This window comes from Lepisma saccharinum, chromosome 2 (genome assembly GCF_977018435.1).
Source record: "Lepisma saccharinum chromosome 2, izLepSacc3.1, whole genome shotgun sequence".
Classification (NCBI taxonomy): domain Eukaryota; kingdom Metazoa; phylum Arthropoda; class Insecta; order Zygentoma; family Lepismatidae; genus Lepisma; species Lepisma saccharinum.
In genome coordinates, this window is record NC_139230.1 from 164,582,558 (window position 1) to 164,605,337 (window position 22,780).

Below are 22,780 nucleotides of genomic sequence, written 5' to 3' on the forward strand. Positions count from 1 at the left end.
CACAGACTTGCAAAACTGGTGTCATTCGAAAGAGAAAACTCCAACAAAGTATATAATTACCATTAATCTTAAGATTTATTGTTGCCCGTTGAATACAGAAACAAAAACTTTCAATGATAAATATTTTTCTTGCTCTCGAAATTGTATTTTGTTTCATAACATGGTAAATATCAATCAGATCGAAAATATGGTTATGATAAAAAGTAAAGTAGTTCTTCATGATTATGTTGCAAGTTGTTCGAGGAAGTTATCTCTCTTAGTTCCGAAGTTATGAATCAAAACATATTTGTGGGCATTGTAGTATAACTAGACCTCGGATTTTTAGGTTCTAAAAAATGTGTTTAGGTTCCTAAAATAGGCTCTAAAAATCAGAAAATAGGTTCTAAAAATCCTAAAATAGGTTCTAAAAACTTTAAATTAGGTTCTAAAAACCTTAAATTAGGCTCGAAAAATCCTGAAATAAGGTTTGTAAAAAGACTTAATTTGGTACAAAATTCCTGAAAAATACTGATTAGATACAATCGTTAAAAACAAAATTTCACAAGAACCGTAATAACCAAATATTAATTTTCTAAACAAAATTTCATTCTTTATATCATTTTCAGAGTTATCTGCAAATTATTATAATACTGCACTTGTGCTGTTAGAAAAAGTTACTTGTTGATATGAAAAAAGAATTACGTATGTATAATTTGCTGCACAATATCAGGGTGGCTACTCACTTGGAATTCCTTGAATTCCGGGAATTTCACGTGAATTATTGGTAACGGAAATTATGCCATGAATTATTGGCTCTAGAAATTATTCATGAATTTTGGCAAGACATGAAAAAAGGTAGAGTATGATTACTTTCAAAACATCCCTAGCTTACTGTGAAAATTTAGCCAGCCAGCCTGCCAGTGACGTAGAGCGTAAGCAAGAGATTAGTGATTGGTGCTTGCTTGAGATGATGTCATCGGTGCGCTTGTTCATTGGTCGCTTCCAGAGGTATGACTCACTCCAAAGCTGCAAATGCGTAACTGCCAGTGATGTTGCGAAAGTAATTGCTCTCTACAAGCGGATGTTTTCTCTATTCCATTTTTTTCTCCGTAGACATGAAAAATTGCAACTTTTTTTTTTCCATATCCTATTAAATTTATACATGTTTATAAATGCCCTGAGGCAAGTTTCTCTCAGTTTAGCTTTTATTTCATTCATTTTTTTGAGGATGAAAAAGAAAGCTACACAGAAAATAAAACAAAATTTTCTCAATCCGTTTACTTTGATAGAGTCTCTTACAGAACAATCTATCTGACAAACGGAAGATTATTACAAAATAATATATCTTGAAGTTGATTAGGTAAATTTTTTGTTACATTGGAATCATACAAACCCTTTATATTGTCAATATTTTTGTGTATGGAAGGGAGGGTGAGAGTCGGTAATATGTAAGGTTGGAATCTGCTTGTATCCTTAAATTTTTGGAAAATTCACCTTGAAAGTCAGGAATTTTATGAATTTTAACATGGTCCTAGTGACCACCATGAATCTTTTTGCGTTATCCACACTCAAACTCCACCTTTTGTCTGTGAGGATCATTTCATGTGCTGAAAATTATCTTTCAACAGAAACATAGTCAGTAGTGCTAATTTGAATGCTGAAATATTACTTCGCAAGGCGTGAATGCCAAAAGGGACCAAACTGACGCAAAAGTGAGCAAGGCCACACAGATCAGAAGTTTGTACTTGGGACTTTGCAGGCAGTAGAGACGATTGGGTGCCAAAACTGAGAATGGGGAGGGGGGAGGCAAGGACAGTGTACTTTATCTTAGTAGGCAAGGCTTAGCATTAAGAGTCTATTGTGCAGGTGTAAAAAGTAGGGGGGAACTGTCCCCTTTCGCCGCCACTGTCTGCAGGTAACAGTGACGTCAGATATTTTTGTTTTGTTTAAAGCTTTGATAAACATCATATAGTTAGAGGGAGGAAAATCAACAGAAAACATGTTTCAAACACACCACTCATTGAATTATTTCCCCACCAACACTAGTAAATACCTCTGTAAGATATAAAAATCCTGTAAAACCTAAAAAAAGTATAAAAACCTAAAAAAAGGTTTAATTTAGGCACAAAAACCAAATAGGTTCTAACAAGCAAAATAGGTTATTTTAGGCACTATAAAACTTAGTCAGTTGTTTCATTTTTTTATGAAATGCCGATATAACTTGTTATTTCTTATTTACCTGCAAAGGAAAAAATAGGTTAAAAACCTAAAATCCGAGGCCTAATTATAACACAGATATTAAACCTGGCATTTCAGACTCTTCAGTTCAGTTTACCAACATATAACAAAGAAGACATATAACCTTCATGTACATTTGAGTACATATTTCATTCATAAAGATGTACACTTTTTGAGATGATGTTAGTTTAAATTGATGTGCAAGGGGTGCTCAAAAGGTAAAGTTACCTATTTTCTGTTGCGAAATTAAGCAAGGTACCATGTAGCCACAGCAAGTGGATCTGGAATATGCACAACACACAGGATATTTTCTGATATTACTGCTCTGTTGAAATAAATATCGCAGACAATAATAACACTTTGAAGATAGATGTTCTACAACCTTGGTGACAATGAAGTTCGACCAGAAAGGAATACGTGATTAAATGCACAGAGGCATAGGCGGTGGAATGGGTGACCCGCAGAAGTGACGCATGTGTGTAAGAGGAGGCGTGTGAGCAGGCAAGAATCGTGATCCCAGCATGTTGCACCCGGGCCTCCCCGATGGCGCAGTGGTAGCGTCGTTGCCTTGTAGTCAAGGGGTCCCGGGTTCGATACCCGGTGGAGGCACATGGCACAGTGGTTCGGATCCCACTTTAAACCGTAGGTCCAGTCCCGATTAGCCTTACTGTGCATAAAGTGGACTTAAAACACCAACTCAAACCAAGCATGTTGCACCCAAGGTCACGTAAAGAACAAAAACGGGGAACTATACGCGTGACATTGAACTTCGACCAGGCACCAGACCCATATGGAAAATTCCAGATAGTGGCGCATTCGACGGAAGCATGACGTCACGGACACGATAAGGGAGTCCGCCGTATATAAGCGCGTGCTGTGCACCGAGGAACCGCAGTGCATCATCACCATGGCCAGGGGCAAACCTATTGACAACACCGTGAGGAGAAGAGTGCTAGAGTTGCAATGGGATGGACTCAGTGAACGGGAAATAGGGCGCCAACTGAACTTACCCAAGTCAACCGTCCACTGCATCATCAAACACCAGCAAAATACGGGTACTACAGAGCCAGGTAAGGCCCCCAGTCGAAAACGCCTGCTGAGCGTGCGTGACCTATGGATATTTAGGTGCTATATCCAGACCAACAATCATGTTTCTGAGGCCGAATTACGACTGTGGACTCGAGAACGCTTTCACATTGAAGTGTCAACCAGAAATATTCGCCGTTACCTACAGCGATGCGGTTACCGAGTGTACAAGGCGAAACGTAAACCCTTCCTTTCAATGTTGAACAAAGGCAATCGACTATGGTGGGCACGAATGTACCAGGGATGGACATTTCGGAAGTGGAACAGGGTTTTGTGGATGGACGAATCCATTTTCAATGTTGTGTATGGGAAAATACGGAAAACAGTCATTTGTCGGAAGGAGGAACAGAATGAAGCAAAATGTTATGCACGTCGGGTACAGAAACCTGCGTCAGTGATGGTATGGGGATGCATGACGGCATCTGGGGTTGGCCCACTACACGTCTGTGAGGGTATTGTGAATGCACACGCCTATACATGCATACTGGAGCTGCATCTTCCCACAGTGCAAAGGCACCTGTTCCACAGGTGGCGTCTCATCTTTCAACACGACAATGCCAGGCCTCATACAGCGCGGCTGACAAGAGAATGGTTGACTCGCCATAATGTGCGAACTCTGCCATGGCCAACATCGAGTCCCGACCTCTCGCCCATTGAGAATGTGTGGCGTGTTCTTAAGCGACATGTGCAACAGAGGGGACCCACGACAGTGGCTGCCTGCAGGAGGAATGGCACCGCATTGATGTGGAATACCTTGAACGACTCGTCCGCATCATGCCCCGACGCATTGCCACAGTTATTCGCCGACGGGGCGGCGTCACACCATGGTAAACAGAATCCCCTCTAACAGTAGTCGAACTTCAATGTCACGTGTAGATGGACGAAAATGTTTTATTTTGTGTGGACACCATACATTGCTGCGTTGCAGCGGAAATTTATGTTTTCCTTTGTTCCATGTAGCCTGCTGAATAAAATATGTTCAGCATATGCATGTGTTCTCCTTCTTTCACAACGCACTCCTATACTTGTGACTGGTCGAACTTCATTGTCACTAAGGTTGTAGAATGTTTATCATGAGAGATGTTGCAATCAATCCATGCTTATCGGAAATAAAAATATAGTTTATTAAACTGCAGGAAAAAGTAATCTTGTAAAGCTAGTGCTTTATATATTATACATGGGACCTCCCCGATGGCACGGTGGTAGCATCGTAGCCTTATAATTAATACCCGATCAATACCCAGTGGAAGCACATAGTGGTTCAGATCCCACTTTAAACTGTAGGCTTAGTCAAGATTCATCTTACTGTGCATAAAGTATACTTAAAACACCAAATCAACCAAAACGTTTTCACACAGAAAAATAAATTAAAATAGTTGCTCCTTGATTGATTGATCGATTGATTTGGTTTATTTTACTTCGAGTTTCTGCCATTTCTTGGCTAATCGTGAAGTTGACAATAAAGGGTGATAAGAAGAAATGGATGAAGGGACAATCACAAATAGGGATGGCCAGATCCGAATCCTGGCAGATCCAAATCCGGATCCGGTTGGTTCCGGATCATAAGGATCCTAAAATTTTTCGGATCCAGATCTGGTACTTTCAGATCCGGAATTTTCACATCCGGATCTGGATCTGCTACTTTCGGATCCCTATCCAGAACTTTCGGATCCAAATCCAGAACTTTCAGATCCAGTTCCAGAACTTTCGGATCCGGGTCCATTTTGCCATCCCACATCCGCTTCTTTGGAAAGTAAGAATGTGTTTATAACATATTGTTACCTGCTAATATACATATACAGGGTGATTGGTAATTCGACCTATTCCTGGAAAGGGGTAATACTAGAACACATTTGCAACAAATTTGACCCTATGCACCGGGGGTCGGAAATCAATGGGTTTCGAGTTATTGCAGTTTGTACATTTTCGTGACATATTCCGACTTGCGACTAAAAAACTACTAATTCTGAAAAAACTACTACACCCTGAGCATATAATCGACATGTTGCTAACAGCTGACGAATGAGTGAGTACTGGGGAAAATTCATGCCCAAAATTCCCATACCCACAGAAAGAAACAGTCATTGGTGCACACGTTATGAAGAAATTTTACTACATACCGACACTGAAGACCCCCATCACTTGACAAGAATTCTGTGAACGGACGAATCCAAATTCGACCGCGATTGTATTACGAATTTTCATAATGCGCATTTTTGGGCCCCTAAGGGTCTAAGAAAATCTAAAGAAAATGCTCACCAGAGAAAATTCTCACTAAATGTGTGGATCGGAATCATCCACAATCATGTGATCGGGCCATTTTTTCTGCCACAAAACCTAAACGGCATTACCTACGAAAACTTCCTAACGGAAGAATTGACGACCCTGCTGGAGGATGTGTCGCTCGCCACAAGAAGGGGTACCTATTACACTGGTCAACAAATTTTAATATTTTTTTTGCGACATGGATGAAAATTCACTTTTCTTTATCAATCCATGATGCTGAACACAAAACTGACAATGAAAATGCCACTCGACTTCCGGTTTAAGAATTATACTAGGTATTGTCGAAAAGTCAGGTTTCCCAGTGTTCTAACGTAGTGGAATGACGTATGCTTGGTGTGCATGTGACTTTTACGCTTGAACTGTATTATGCGAACAGTACAAAACGTGGGTACATTTCCATTTGCCTTTCCAAGTAAATTCATGAATAATAGTTTTTACATTAATCACAAAATAAATATTTTCTACTATACTACTGTATGGTGTGTTCTTTACTACTTACGTGGGATTAAATCTGCTTCCTCTTTGCTTCCCTCTTATAGTGAAGTTCAGGATCATCCCTGGTTACTGTCCAGCAATAGTCGGCAAGCATTCCTCTACTCCATTTCCCTTGGTATCTTTTCTCCATTACAGATATTTGTTGGTGGAAATGCTCACTGTGTTCATCACTTACCTCCCCACAAATTTTCCGGAAGAAATTGAGATGAGAGTAGAAAATGCAATTTAAGGAACATATTGCAACCCATTTTTTGATAGGATCAAACCAAATTATTTACAAGTTTTTCATAGTCTTCAGCACGTTTGTTTCCCAAAATATTGTTGGAGACTTCTCCGAAAGAACTCCATGCACCTTTCTCAACATCACTTAGTAGGTGTTCGAAGATCTCGTCCTGGTGAAGTTGACGAATTTGAGGGCCCACAAAAATTCCTTCCTTGATCTTCTGTTCACTGATTTTTGGAAATTTTTTAAGTAGATATTTGAATACCAAAGAGTTTCGATCCAACTTTTTGACAAAGTTTTTGATCAGTCCAAGCTTTATATGAAGTGCAGGAAGTATAATATTTTCAGATTCAACGAGAGGTTCATTATGTACATTCATGTTTCCAGTTTCCATACTTTGACGTAATGACCAGTCCTTTTTAATAAAATGAGAAGCTTTGTCTCTGCTATTCCATTCGCAGAGGAAACAGCAGTATTTGGTATAGCCATGTTGGAGTTCAGTTAAAATAGCAATGACTTTCAAATCTGCACATATTTTCCATAAGTATGTACCTAGTTGTTGTATTTAATTGATCGAAGGAGGAATTTTAGGCAATCATACTATTCTTTCTTTTACACAGAATAACCAATAATTGATTGATTGATTGATTGATTTAGTTTATTTTACATCGCGTTTTGTGCCTCTTGGCTAATTTGCGAAGATGGGGATGAGTGATGAAATGATGAAGTTGATGAATGGACATTCACAAACAACCAAGCCCGACCGGGATTCGAACCCGGGGCCCTTGGCGTCGCAGCACGATGTGCTAACCACTCGGCCACAGGATCGGGCAGAATAACCAATAAGGATTGACGTCAATTGATTGCTGTTATGAAGCAGTACAGCTTTTAGACTTTATACTGATGCATCTATGAACAACCGCCACTCTTCGCAGATGTGCTTAATGCCCATAGCCCCCAATAAACCATTAATATCACTGCAGTATATCAGATCTCCTTCAGTAGAAAAATATTCTTCCAATATTTTTTGACCATCACGATAAAATTACACCTTCACATTACTAGCCAGAAAATTCCATTGTTGAACTCTGGAGGCTAATAGCTCTGCCTTGGCTAACCTTGTGCTGTTCTGTAAGTTTAACATCACCTGTAAAGTCCGGATCTGTAGATGTGGAAGGTTGTGAATCGTACAGTTTGTCTTGTGAGTCTACGGAATAAGATTCAGGGGGTATTGGAACAGGTAGTTCATTACTATGCACCACAGGACGAGAAGCAGAACGAATATTTGGAAATACAATTGTCTTCTTTTTAGTATTGGACATACGTTGTATTGATGGGATCATACAAAAAAATAAACAATCGTCTGTATGATTAGTGGGCTCCAGCCAAATGGCATCATCAATGGTCTTCTGTGATTCATCCAGTCCAGCAGATTCATGTAGCAGATCTTACAACGGAAATGTGGAGCCCAAGTCTTATCTTCATCTCTGAATTTGGAGTATTTACCGAAATATAGATTGTAGGCTGTTCTTACAGCAGGGGTAATATTTCTCCGCTGTCCAGAAAACACAATATGACCATAAACATAACAGACATTGTTAGCATTGATAATGCATTTATGTGGCATTTTTTAACATCACTCAGCAATTTAATTAAATGTCAACCTTACCAGAAACGGACCACGTAATACGCAAACACAATCTTCACTCAACCTAGTTTTATAAAGCCACATTCATGTCTGCACAAATTAAAACCTCACAAAACAATGCATAAAGAGGTTTTGTGGCTGGCCTTGAACAGTTCCCCTTTCCTTAAAACAAATAAAAAAAAAAATAAGATAAGAAAATAAAAACTCAACATTTACTTCTTGCAGCTATGCAATACTATATATATAGGGAACTTCTCCAAATCAATAATGCCCTGTAACTCAATTCTAATTAGTAAATTGCGATTTTTAACTACAGTTTCGTATTTAGGAGACCAATATTGACTATAAATTGTATATATCACTCATGTCGCATTTTGGCTGTTGACCAGTGTTATTAACCAACATGATGGCTGCCCAGCCCACTCTTTATGGGGTGTGCGACAGTGGCTGGACGACAATTATCCCATGCGATGGATTGGTTGAGGCGGCCCGGTTCCCTGGCCGACGAGGGGTCCAGATTTGACACCATGCGATTTTTGCATTTGGGGTGACATGAAAGAGTTAGTCTACAGTACACCAGTGGATTCCCAAGAAGAATTGAGAGAGAGAATTGAGACATAAGAGACAGAGTGTCAACGCGAGTGATTGTGTCTGAAGTACGCCGCAGGATTTGTAGTTTTTGTAACAGTTAATTCTGACAACCTGGAATCATGTGAATGGTAAATAACATTATTATTTCACTCATTTTAGTTCCTTTATTTCTCACAGCCGACAACTTCTTTTCACTTTACAAAGAGGTATACAATGCACCTTCTCCGCTTTTTATTCAGATTTTCCCCCAACCCGTGTGTCAGTTGACAACATTTTTATCTTTTTGGATAGCTTATGAAACGAGGAAGTTTTTTCCGTAATTTTTACGCCAAGTGTGTTACCAATTTTTTTAGTAATCCTCTTAGATTTAAATGATCATTTCCAAATTTCTTCATGACGTTTGCACCAATGACTGTTTCTTTCTGTGCGTATGGGAATTTTGGGCATGAATTTTTTTCCCAGTAGTCACTCATTCGTCAGCTGTTAGCAACATGTCGATTACATGCTCAGGGTGTAGTAGTTTTTTTGGTCGCAAGTCGGAATATGTCACGAAAATCTACAAACTGCAATAACTCGAAACCCATTGATTTCCGACCCCCGGTGCATAGGGTCAAATTTGTTGCAAATGTGCTCTAGTATTACCCCTTTCCAGGAATAGGTCGAATTACTAATCACCCTGTATATATAATATACATATATACACACATGTATATATATAGTATGTGCACGCGCATGCGCGATTTGTAATTAATTAATACACTTACAAGGGAGTTCTAAGTCTCCCCCTCTGATTTCCATGAAACTTGGCAGGTGTATGGAGGGGCCCAAAGGAAGAAATACGTGTTTTTGTGTTTCAGCTAAAAAAAAACTGTTTTAGGGGGACCCCCCGCTCTCAAATGTCAAGATGAGGAGAAATTGAAGTGGGGATCCGACCCCGAAACCACGTAAATATGGCATAGGAAGAAACAGGGGGCATAGGGACTCTCTATACACCTGCGAAGTTTCATGAAAATCGGAGGGGGACACAGGGGTCAGATACTTACTTCAATTTGTCCTCATCTTGACATTTGAGGGGAGGTTGTATCCTAGAGCAGGTTTTTAGCCGAAACAAAAAAAAAACGAGTATTTCTTGCTTTGGGCCCCTCTATAAATCTGCCAAGTTTCATGGAAATCGGAGGGGGACACAAGGGTCAAATGCCCACTTAAATTTGTCCTCATCTTGACATTTGAGGGGGGTTTTGCCCCCTAAAACAGTTTTCTAGCCGAAGCAAAAAAAGCGTATTTCTTCCTTTGGGACCGTTTATACACACACCTGCCAAGTATCATGGAAATCGGAGGGGAACACATGGGTCAGATCCCCACTTCAATTTTCCTTATCTTGACATTTGAGTGGGTTTTGCCCCCTAAAACAGTTTTTTAGCCGAAACAAAAAAAACACATATTTCTTCCTTTGGGCCCGTTTATACACACACCTGCCAAGTATCATGGAAATCGGAGGGGGAAACAGGGGTCAGATCCTCACTTCAATTTGTCCTCATCTTGACATTTGAGGGGGTTTTGCCCCCTAAAACAGTTTTTTAGCTGAAACAAAAAAAACACGTATTTCTTCCATTGGGCCCCACTATACACCTGCCAAATTTCAAGGAAATCAGAGGGGGACACTTAGATAACCTCACCTGTTAGCCTTACACTTTGTAATTATATAACACTGCATATATTATAATGTTTTATTTTAATTTGTAAAACTGTAACTGTAGAAAAAATGTATAATTTTTGTATAACATTTCTATCTTGTTAAAGGTTTCATCCTGGAATGGAATGTCTCACATTTATGTTTGTTTCCATTTCCAATACATTCGAATGAATACATATTCATTTCAATGGCATTTAAAAAATCACCTCTGACATTTTATGTTAAACAAGTAAGATTATTTTTGTGCACGAGTGTGTTAGCCGATGCGTAGCAAAGTATTTTAGGAACAACACTTGAAAAATATTATTGTAGGACTAACTAATGAAAAATTTCTTTGTAATCGAAGATCATAATAGCTTTTAAAGTGTGGTAATATTATAATGGGATTGAGAACGAAACTCTCGGATTAGGATCTGGATTTTCGGATCCAGAACTTACGGATCTGGATCCAGATCCAATATTTTCGAACCCGGATCCGGATTTTTTGGATCCGGATCCGTTTGGCCATCCCTAATCACAAACACAAATGGACAGTTCATAAGATAAGTCCCATAGAGGATTGTACTGGCCATGGGTCCAGATGCCAGAGCCTTACTTGTCTGCAAAATGCAGTCCAGAATGTACTATGTGGAAGTGAGGTTGATATGTGGGTGTCCTGAGGAAGGTCCACTCTTACAACCCTGAAGTTGCCCGGTAAACTCATTGTAGCATTCTTTTCCATAACATTCACAACCTGGACATTACGGGAGCTTTGCCGATGTGCAAGAGCATCCAAATCATTTAGTGCATTTGCAACATGTTATGCTCAGTAATTCATTGGAAAATTATTTACAAGTTGTCATGATCGACATACATAATAATGTTATCTTAAAGCTTCCATCCATCTTCTGGTGAAAAAAAAATATTTGGATTGGTATGAAATGTATTTCTACAAGTAAGAGCTTGATAATTGGCTCGTGTTATGTCCAGTCGAAGTTGAAGAACATCTTGGGCAGGAGGAAGTTGTTCCATAAGAACTTCCCACGCTTTTTGTATGTCCTCTAATATGATGTACAGTATCACACAATCAATCAAGAAGCTATGGAATCCTAATAATAACATAACCCATGGCACAACATCCTGTGATGGCCAGGGCCTACCCACAGACTACCGACCGCACTCCCACCTGCCGACGTGGGAGATCACCCAACCAGATACGGGGTGCAGTGTGGGGAACACGACGAACCCCAGTCGTTGTTGTAGGTTTCAATGACCTCATTACGCTACTCATTCGTAGCTCCCCAATTTCCTTACGATGGTGGGTGGCCACCGATCCCATACACAGGCCAAAATCTCAGGAGAAAAGTTGTTACGCTTCTCCCAGAAGAATCGCACATACATGCATCTCGTAGCCGGTTCCCAAATCATTATGCCTTAGAACGCACGGCTACTGTGTGGGACAGAATCCTAATTGTCAGACAGATCTGCTGCAATCTTATGAATGGGTATTATACTTTAGTATTGCTCCTTTTCAACCCTACTCCAAGAGCTAGATTATACATGAGAAGATCAGTCAAGACATCGGTAATGTCACAAGAAAAAACAAGTGAAGTGCAACTATGATCAAGTGCATGCTTCCCATGGAGTATTATTCTTGTGTCTGCATTTTAATGTTACGAATGAAGTCCATCAATGCTTACCTCTTGGGGGAGTTTTCAGCATTTCCTACTGAAAACCATACAACCATTACATTTTGGTCACTTCTGAGTCATTTTCATGATATTTCAATAGTTTCCTCAGCTCAGAAATTTGCTAGACCACCGATCCCATAAACAGGCCGAAAGTGGCAAGTGCCATGAAATTGGAACAGGATTAAGGAAGAAGAGTTGGCTTGCTGTTGATAATTCTGCAAATAGGTGTAGCTCTGCTGCATCTCGTCTCACTTATGCATGACTTTATTGCTGGTGAAACATAGTGAGCGAAAACATCAACTCTGTTACATGATGGGTAAAAATAACATTTTCTCTATGAAGAGTCTGCTGGTTCTCCTAAACATTGTGCTGCTTTTGGGTTTCCAATCCTTTGGACAAGAGCCATATCGTAAAGAACTGAAAATTCTCAGTAGTTTTTCAGTGAAGAATATGTTGTCCAATAAGTATACCATATTTACGTGAGTACAATGCGGGTGCGTGTATAATACGCACCTTCGTTTTTGATGGGGAAAAGCAACAAAAAATATATCTCGTATATAATGCGCAGTACAATTCAGGTCCCAGAAATGGCTTTCTTAGTGTCGGACTAACATTTACGTATTTCATTTAAAATTAATCAGTAGATCATAAAAATGAGCTTTTCCTTGCTTCGTAGCTATTGCATAAACCACGCAACCTTGAATTTCCAGATGTTAGGCTTTTCATAGGAGAGGAGGGAGCAAAGGTATCAACCGCCCGTTCAAGGTCACAGTGCTTGATGCTTATAATAGATGGATGACATCAATGCAGCATGAACTCTCACCAAGTGGGAAGGTGAAACGTGCGTCGCTGCTGATTGTTTGTGAATGGGTACGTGAGGCATGGAACTCCATCTCCGTGGAAATGGTGATCAAAAGTTTTCAGGTAACGTGAATATCGAACAAAATGGATGGAAGTGAGAACATTTCAGACAGCTTGTATTAGTAACTGTGAGTGAATGACGAAATTAAGTGTAAACGTTATTTATTTATTTACGTGAGTCAAGCTGCAATAGTGCAGTAAATATACAGTAGTTATTTCTATTTGGTAAGTGTTGACATAATTATTTTACCTTCATATTTGTTACAGTCAACTCTCGATACAATGACCTTTCACAGTTCCCGGGAAAAAGGTAGTAATTTCGAAGGGGCCGTTATTGGAATTTGCACCAATAACAGGGTGGCTACAAACAAGCAGAAATGAAATTCCCTGACTTTTCCAGGTTTTCCAGGACAAAATTTACATTTTTCCCTGACAATTACAAACTAAACTAAATCAATGTTCTTTCAAATAGAAATAATAAACTCATACAGATCCACGTATGGTTTTGTTAAGTACCAATATTATCTTCTATGAAATTGACTTATTTTCTATATTCTCTATGATTTGAATTCAAACTGCAAAATAGTGAATTTGGAAAATTATTACAATTCACAAGCTAGGGAAGGATTATGGAATTTTGTCATATGCAGTAAGTTTAAAATAAAATACTTCATTATTTTTAAAGTTACGACTAAATGAGATGAGAGTGAAGAGTGAATGATTGAGAAATACAATTTGTAATTTATCTTGGAACCCTCTGCTTGCAAGAACCGTGAGTGCGGACTCATTTTTCAATGCAAAAAGCTACTTCTCTCTTCTCTGTAAATCAAAACAACTTAACTCTTGCATATAAGTGAAACAATTGAATCGAACAAAATAAAGTGTCATATTTCCTTACATTATCAAAGGGATTTCTGCTTCAGTATAGTATATCCAAGTGAAGTACTGTGAAACTGACAACATGCATTTATACCATTAATGCTGACGAAAAGGGTATGTATTAGAAATATAACGCAAGGAATTTATAGAATTGCATTGTATAGGTACCTGATTTAGCTAACCACACATTAAAACAGGAACACTCTAATAATAAAAGCTTCTGAAATTTCATATACGAGGAGCATCCTGAAAAAAGCTCCAATGGTGCCTATACGCAGCACTAGTGGTCGGAGAGCGACACACACACACGTGCAGGCAGGAAGAAGTGGCATCTAGCTGTAATCTGGTACAGTTGCAATGCAGCCATTTTAGGACAGTTCTAGGTTAAAGATTGCAGCTCTCATACAGTCTTCCACCGACTGCGATGTAGCCTATATTGCAAGCTCAGAATTTGGCACAGAGCCACCAGCAATCGTATGAGGTGTGCAGACCAGACGTCATGAGTGATAGTATGGTCAGACGATGGTGCAGACAATTCACGGAAGGCCAATCGAATGTGCACAACTACATACAGCTGAGTACACACGGGCCCTTTGCATCACTTCAGGTGAGAGATCTTGGACCTGTCCCTGTACATCCCTGGCCTTGAATGTACCGACTTTCATCTCTTTGTTTAGATGAAAAGGTTTCTGGCAAGGCAAGGATTTGACAGTTACACTGCGGTAGAGATAGTTCCCATCTTTGCTGTCAGACACATATACCATGGGCATACAAAATTTAGTGCCATGCTATGACAAATGCCAGAACAACGGTGGTGATTATGCCGAAAATTAGGTTAGGACTCACTGTTACTAATGCAATAAATTACTACTGATATTCTTGTTTTATTTATGGCTAATCGGTAGGGACCTTGATATTTTTTTTTCAAATTCGTGTATTTTCTTATTTTTTATTTTTTACTATATGGTGTTATTTTCCCCAAAATTCACATTTTCATTTTAGCGTATTTTCTGGCAAATATCTAAAATTATACCTTCATGGTGTTTTTATACTACTGTTTCAAATTGTAAGTCACATGGCTTATGCCTCGTCGTGAGAGTTTGATATCTTGAAAGTTATTTTGGGAAAGTTATGTTCCATACCCCTTTTTTTAATTTTAAAGTAAGGATTTTAGATAATGGAATTTTCCCCGCATATACTGAAGGGTGCATAATGACCATAAGTGGCGATGCACCCAAAAAATTAAAATCAATCAATCTCACGTGACATATACCAATATATTATGCCACCAAAAATTGGCATGATCTTTTTTTGACTTGATATACCTGCCGCAAAATTAGTTTGGTATTGAGAGCTGAAGGAACACGCATCACGATGTTACCATATCATGCGGTACGGTACGCAGTGCAGCCGTCTGACATTGTGTCGAGGAAAACGTGTTATGAAAAGGAACAACAATGATGAAATGTGTTATTGTTTTTTGAGGAAAACGGAATAACAACGATGAATGTGTTATTGTTTTCTCTCTTCATTTCCATCTCCCTTACAACATGAACGAATTAACGAAACGAGCATTGTTTACAGGTTACCTTTTCAATCCATTCTGAAAATATTGAATATATACACTTTCAATAATCATTTCTTTCTGAAGTCGCCGTTAAAGTCTGCCCATCTTTCAATTATACCACAACTGAATTGCACAAAGTCCAGTTGTTGAGGCGTCTGACTTTTAGGCGGGAGACCCGCGGTGGTTTGGGGAACTCTTTCAAATATCCTTAGCAGGCCTCCTCGATGGCGTAGTGGTAACGTTGTTGCCTTGTAATCAAGGGGTCCGTGGTTCGATACCCGGTGGAGGCACATGGCACAGTAGTTCGGATCCCACTTTAAACTGTAGGTCCAGTCCGGATTAGCCTTCCCATGCATAAAGTGGACTTAAAACAACAAATGCATCAATCAATCAATCAATCAAATATCCCTAGCGGCTCCGGAGTCGACTCAGCCCAAATGAGTACCTAGGGCAAACCTAGGGTAAAGGTGGTTGGTGAACCACATCACCTCCATAATATGGCCTAGGTCGAGGTCGAGAATGTGTGGAGAACTACCTCCACATCCCCATATGCCTCCATACTTTACTTTATTTTGTGTCCAATAAATTATTTTGTATGAGAATCCCAGAGATTTTATGACTGTCCTTAAAGATGTTTTCCCACCTTGAAAAAGTCCCAAATCTTTCAACGAAACGTGCAGTTTCCCTAGAGTGGGATGAACTTTCCTCCTATAATAAGAGTAAATATGGCGACGAATAGTGTCTTGCTGAAAGGTTATCTAAATTTGTCACGCGTTTACTGATATTCCTCTTCTTTCCTGGGGTTTCCAGTTTTGAAGCCTCGCATTGATTTATTTCTACAACATTATATCTTCTTTCTCTATGGTAACAATAGTGTTCTTAGACACGCCAACAGCAGCAGCAGTCCTGTCCAGAATTTTATTTACAGAAATGATTGGACCCCCATTGTTTCTTTCTTGGTCAAAATATTTGCGCACAGAACAAACGTTTTCCCGTGTTTGGAATTTGAGAGGAAATCCTCGAGTATTGCGTCCTGTGCTTGACATTCTTCACACAAGCACACGACATACTCAAGCCGAACACAGAAAATTATGTACAAAAAAATAACACACTAAAACAACACGCTACATTCAACAAAGAATACTCTAAATCCGGTAAACACTAAACAAACAGACCGGTTAAAATATCACAGCAACGCAACGCAACAAAGAAACAACACGTCCTCACGTCAACAACATGAAAACTGATCGCAGGAAGAATCGCCGGATAAGTGGCAACACCGAGAAAAATGTTTTCTGTTGCTATGTAACCAGGTCTTGAGTGAAGCACTGGGATGATTTTGATTGGCTCGCATGCCAGCAACCCACCCTCCCGCAGTAACATAGACCCGCTTTCTCCACGTGCTTCCCAAGCGTCAATACCAAACTAATTTTGCGGCAGGTATAGTGTTACATTTCCCAAAATTCGCGTTTTTGTTTTAGAACATTTTTCTGCCAAATATACTGAAACGTAATACTCCATTGTGCTTCTAAACTATTATTTTAAATTGTAGGACACATGGTCTACGTATTTTCGTGACAGTTTGATATGATGGAACAGATTTTTGAGAAAGTAAAAGTAAAGTGCTCCCCTGCACTTTTCCATGAAGCTGTTTAGGGGTGTGGAGTTTGAGCCCCACACTTTCTTGATCACGGCTAAAGGTAGGGGTGATGTGATCAGCACCACGCTCCTGGCTACCTACCTTTATCCCTCAAAGTTTCCTCAAGGTACCAGCTTCATATGATGCTGGGTGGGTGCCGGATGCAGTTTGAATAGGTGGAAAACATCCTGGTTCTCCCCCGCAGGGGATCGACCCCGGGTCTCTCACATAGTAGTCAGATTCCCTAACGACTGAGCTCCATTATTACTCACTCGACAAATGCCGATGGTGAGCACTTAGCTTGGTAATTCAAAACATATCTCGTGCAACAAATACGAATGTGTGGCTCCCGTGTGACGATCTCCTGTTAGAACCCTGCCACTTTGCTCTGTAATGCAAATGGTTTGGATAGAAGTTGAAAAAATTGTGGGAAATACATGATTTAATGTGGCTGTCAGAATTATTCCATGTACGTATAACTCTATAGTTTACTCTTGAGTAAAATGTTGGAAAACTTGCATGTTCTATGTACACAAACATGGCCTAGAAATGACAAGAATGTTGGATTTCATGGAATTTTTGTTTGTTTTAGGACATTTCTTTTAAAAAACATCGCTAAAAACGCCAACAATTTGCATTTTATGCCAAATTCGCATTATTTCGATATTTCGAATGGGCAAAAAATGTGTCCAGAGATCACTGCACATTCCTAAACATAACTTCGCAGCAATTACCATTTTTCAAGGTTTTGGCATTTGCGAAAAATCAATGTCCCTACTAATTGGAAATTACTTTCTGGCCACCCTCCGTATAAATCAGTAGATGAAAAGTGAAAATTTAGAAGGGCTGGCAGAGAAAAGTCAAGTCTTGAAGAAAGTGATTTGCTTTTATAATTGAATGATTCGAGTAAATATGATATTAAAATATTTACGTATTTATTATTAGTATTTTATTTCATAATATTGGACATTAACCTTACTCAGTGAGAGATTAATGACCATCTCTCATGAGTTTAAACAGACAGGACAGAGAGTGCTGTTAATTTCATTGCAATACTAGTGTTGCAGTAAATTTGAGGTTGGGAGCATGCACTTGCCAATTTTTATAACGTTCACCAATGCAGCTTTATGTTTCACTTTTTCGTGATAGTATTCAATATACATATATATCCCATTTTGTTGGATTCTTCTTGATATCTAAGAATAGTGCAATGTCATTGTAATCGTATGTTAACTTGTGCGAAACCAGTAATATGTCAGGATGATGAAATAAATTTTTCATAAGCACTGCTATATTAAATAAGGTGAAGTGAGCCAGAAGTGTAATAAAATTCCAGCAGCATATTTGCAGTGTAAAGTTCTTCTTGTTTATGCATGCGATTTTTGTTGCATGTTGCAGTCCATGCAATTTCTGTCACATGTTGTAGTGAGATACTTTGTTGGGTGGCGATATTCGACAAAAATCGTATGTATTAATGGAACCTATTTGTTTGCATGTTCCTTCAGTTTGCCCAACAAAATGCCTTACTACGACGTCCGACAACTATCGGATGGCACCACCCGCACTTATCCCCTCCATCTGTTGACAAGTCCCCTTACTACTCCAATATGGACAAGAAAAAATGATAATTCAATGCATTTTCCAGGTAATATTTAGAGGCTTAACCTTTACTCCCCCAATGATACCATATGATATCACCAGAGTAAGGTCGTACTCGCCCGATGCTACCATGTGGTATCATGGTGCTGATTACGAAATGAATGTGCTTTTTGGACCTTCATACTCTTATGTTTAGGTGCAAACTCTGACACAGGTCTGGAGCAAGCCTGGGAAATTCATATTGATGACCAACCTCCCCTCTCTGCAACATATCCATGTCACATTTCCGAACAGAGTTTCACATTTTGGCTCATAATTCAACTTGTATGGCACCCACGACATGAAACATGTTTCAATCTCTTTGGAATCGTGCATTCTTTGAAGAGAATACTAAGGTTTGCGCCTTCTCCCCAAAATAGCGGGAGAAGAGGGGCAAACTCAAGATTTGTATGTTTTTTTTCATTGAAATTCGGTGGTCGTGTCCCAACCCCCCCCCCCCTTCCTCGGTTCGGCATTCTGAATTGTACACGCTTGCATGCTATGATGTTCTAGCTGCAAAACAAAACTTATCCGAAGTTGATTGCTCCCATAGTGCCCGAATTATAACAATTTTCCTCCAAAAATGCAAATTACCTATTTTACGTAAAATTTTTTTTTTAAGATATCACATTTTGGCTTATTATTCAACTTTTATGGCACCCAAGAACATGAAACATATTTCATTCTCTTCAGAAATGTCCATTCTTTGAAAAGAATACTAAAGTTTGAGCTTTCTTCCCAAATAGCGGGAGAAGAGGGGGCAAACTCAAGATTTTTATGTTTTTTTCATTGAAATTCGGGGGTCTCGCCCCTGAAACCCCCTTCATCGGTTCAGCGTTCTGAATTGTACAAGGTTTCATGTTCTGATATTTTAGCTGCAAAACAAAACTTATCCGAAGTAGATTGCTCCCATAGTGGCCTAGTTATAACAATTTTCTGAGCGATATGCAAATTACCTATTTTTCGTAAAAAACAGAGTTTCACATTTTGGCTTATTATTCAACTTGTATGGCACCCAAGCACATGAAACATGTTACGTTCTCTTTGGAAACGTCTATTCTTTGAAAAGAATACTAATAATAGCGGGAGAAGAAGGGGCAAACTCCAGATTTTTATGTTGTTTTTTTTTCATTGAAATTCGGGGGTCGCCCCCCCCCCCTAAGCCCCCCTTCCTTGGTCCGGTGTTCTGAATTGTACACGGTTGCATGCTCTGATGTTTTAGCTGAAAAACAAAAGTTATCCGAAGTATATTGCTCCCATAGTGCCCGAGTTATAACAATTTTCTTCCAAAGAGTGTTCGAATTTAAAATTCCCGCCGAAAAGCCCATGCCAGAGAAATTTCTCTCTCTCTCTCTCTCTCCTCCTGCCATCACTGGTTTCTGGCGCCGTGGTTGTGTTGCGAATAAAAGGGGCCTAAAAGTTGAGGCCAAAACTTACGAACGAGATTTCCTGTTCCCCTGCAGAGTTCTACAACGATATATTTAAATAAATAAATAAAATAAAAAGGTCAATGAAGACGAAATTCCCTGACATTTCCCTGACTTTTTTTGACACCTCAAAATCCCTGACTTTACCCGGTTTTCCAGGTTTTCCAGGTCTGTCGCCAGCCTGAATAATGATTATCGGAAGATAATTGGGCAGAATGAATGTTGGGTTTAATACGGGTCTACTAGAGAATTGTTTGTTAAAATATGAACTGGTAAGATAAGATCTCTCGGAAGATCTTACATTTCTAGGCACAAAAAAAAGTGCGGCTGTAAATTTTGTTCTGGTTCGACTGTGTAAAATACATCGTAAAAAATTCAGGTTTTCCTTCCTTCAACCAACTTCTATCTAATTCACCCCCTCCCCCATTCCAGGGAGCAGTCCATACTCTTCTTTGACTTGCATTGTAAGCCAGCCTGAAAAAGGAAATACCCAACTTGCAATCTGTTTGTACCCAATGCGTATTCTAAGACACATTGAACAGTGTCACACTCGATAATCATTTTGGTTCGGAATTGGATTTCACTAAAGTGAAACTGTATATTTAGTCCCGATTAGCCCAAAAGCATAAAATGAACTCAAAACAAGCTTTATGAAACCTGCATATTTTCAGATATCAAAATGGGAGATCGTTATTTACTCTCACGTTAATTGACGATAATCGGTGTCAGCTTATACATTGAGCACTTTTTTTAAAAAAAATTGTTCTCAGCTTACACATTGAGAACCCCCCCCCCCCCCACTCCCCATGAATGATTCTGAAGATAAGCGGTGATTATATTGTGTGCATTTCCTTGCTCTGAGTGTTCAGGAAGTTTATCCTTGTGTCAGATGCAAAATAAAATTTACAGTTTTGTTTATCAGAAGGTGCAGAACGTGAAGTTGTTTTAACTCTTGTTTTTCTTTCTGAAGATCGAATTTCATTATTGTCAAATCAAAACAGCTTTGAGAGATTCAAAACAATGACTTTTGCCTTCGCGCTGGATGAGTCATTGCTGTGATCGGCAAGCGACAACTTCGCCAGTTGCAGCTAAAAACAAGGCGACTGGCTGAAAGTTCGAGTAACAGGTGGTCGAAGGGAAAATCCTCCGTATTTCAAATATAACGCAACTGTCGAAGGTGGAACTTTTATCAGCTGTGTGAAGAAGTAAGAAATGACCCTTTCTTTACGTTTTATTTTGCAACAGACAATAATACGGGCAATATTTCAATAGCATTAAAAAAAAAATAGGATCTGAATTCTGCAATTATTACATTGTCGTGCAGACCAGTGGCGGAAAATGAGCTGGGAAGGGGACGCACTTTTTTTTTTTACTTGTCCTATGGTTTTTGTTCGTTTTCAAGAATGCATCCATAACTGGTTGCTCATTTTAGAAGTCAAAGGAAAGGAAGAGCAGTCCACTTCCACCCTCGCCTGTAATCAGCCTGTATGCACACACGAGCAAGAAAACAATCGGCATTGCCGACCCCCCCCCCCCCCCCCAAACGTTTGCTGAGAAGAAAAGAGGGAGAAGTCACTCGGCCTTGAGTATCTCTAACAGTTTAGCTTCTTTATGAAGTGTTACAGGGGACATAGAACACGTTTTGAATGAAAGCGGTTACCGGAAGTTGTCCGCTACAAGGTCGAGTTAAAATAACATCCAAGCATATTCGATCTCTTCTCACGTATCCAAGAGCAAACGAAATCACAATGGCAAAACAAGCTTGGCATGTTGGGTAGCAGCCGTCGGCTGCGGGGTAACATTGGTGCGCTTGGGGGAGGGGAGGCCAGAGGTCAAGTTCTATTGGATATCACTGAAGTGTGGTCTGATGTTTATTTTTAGATCAGACCCACTTGTGAGCGGTAGAGTGTTTGTGAAGGGAATGAGTGCGAATAAAATGACTGCAAAAAACGTATTTTTCACCCGATCTCTGTTCTTGACAGTTTCTAAGACAAAAACAATTTTTGTGGAAGTTATTTCTCCTGCGAAAAATACAGCATGCTTCAATGCCACCAGAACGGTGCTGCTTTTCTCGATGTCACAAAACTTTCCAATACTAAGTGAAAACTCATGGGAAACGGCCATTTCGCCTTTAAAAGTTATTTTTTAAAATTATTATTGCTAAAGAAAGACAATCTGTAGATATATACATGTTATACGCAGTGACATAGTAAAAAAAAATGTGGGATTTCATTTTGACTGTCCAAATTATTCCATGCATAATACATACCACAGTGGGGCCTCCCCGATGGCGCAGTGGTAGCGTCCTCGCCTTGTAATCAAGGGGTCCCGGGTTCGATACTCGGTGGAGGCACAAGTGGTTCGGATTCCACTTTAAACTGTAGGTCCAGTCCCGATTAGCCTTACTGTGCATAAAGTGGACTTAAAACACCAACTCAAACCAAACCAAACATACCACAGTTTTGGGGGCAAAAATTTTGGAAAAAAGTGCTCATTATACACGCGTAAATACAGTATATGAAAGAGATGATTTGTAACCAAACAGGAGTGATCCATCAGGCTTGAAAAGCAAATCCATTGACTTTATATCCCCGAAACTCTTTGGGTTAAAGTTTGGTATTTTGTCATAGTAAACTAGCATCAGCATTACGGCCAAGAATATGCTATAACATGATATTTGTTAATTTTCGGCCTTTGCTTGGTACCTTGATTATTGTAAGAACTTGGCAAGTGTTATTTGAGTCAAAATGAATTGCCGATGATGGTTTGCAGAGGTAGTTATTCCATTCAGAGAGAAAAATAGATTTCAATTTTATTTCTTTGTCTATTTAGTAGACTATTCTCTTATATCATTGTAAAA

General features: G+C 39.4%; 1 protein-coding gene across 1 annotated transcript in view; it reads right to left on the minus strand.

The window, feature by feature from the left end:
* Positions 1-22,780, minus strand: part of LOC145984557 (dynein axonemal intermediate chain 4-like) — a 95,033-nt gene that overhangs the window by 38,921 nt on the left and 33,332 nt on the right. The gene's annotated exons all lie outside the window — the stretch shown is intronic.